This window comes from Alligator sinensis, unplaced genomic scaffold (genome assembly GCF_000455745.1).
Source record: "Alligator sinensis unplaced genomic scaffold, ASM45574v1 scaffold118_1, whole genome shotgun sequence".
Lineage (NCBI taxonomy): Eukaryota > Metazoa > Chordata > Crocodylia > Alligatoridae > Alligator > Alligator sinensis.
The window spans coordinates 1,070,849-1,071,063 of NW_005841850.1; the positions used below are offsets into that span (position 1 = coordinate 1,070,849).

Below are 215 nucleotides of genomic sequence, written 5' to 3' on the forward strand. Positions count from 1 at the left end.
ACCCGAGCTGCCCCCTTCTCCGCCCCGGCCGGGCTGGCCCGATGCCCAGGCGGGGGCCAGGGGCGATGCAGACCCGAGGACCCGGCTAGCTTCAGAGCCGCCCCCCACGAGGGATCCCCTGGCACCCGTCTAATGTGAGCACGAGGGAGGTCCCCCTGAGCCCCAGCCCCCTGCACCGCCTTGCCCCCGGGCCGGCCCAGCCCTGGCCCCCGGGA

The 215-nt window shown here is 76.7% G+C and overlaps 1 protein-coding gene across 1 annotated transcript in view; it reads right to left on the minus strand.

The window, feature by feature from the left end:
- TBX2 (T-box 2) overlaps positions 1–215 on the minus strand; it is a 14,822-nt gene that overhangs the window by 11,392 nt on the left and 3,215 nt on the right. The window lies entirely within an intron of this gene.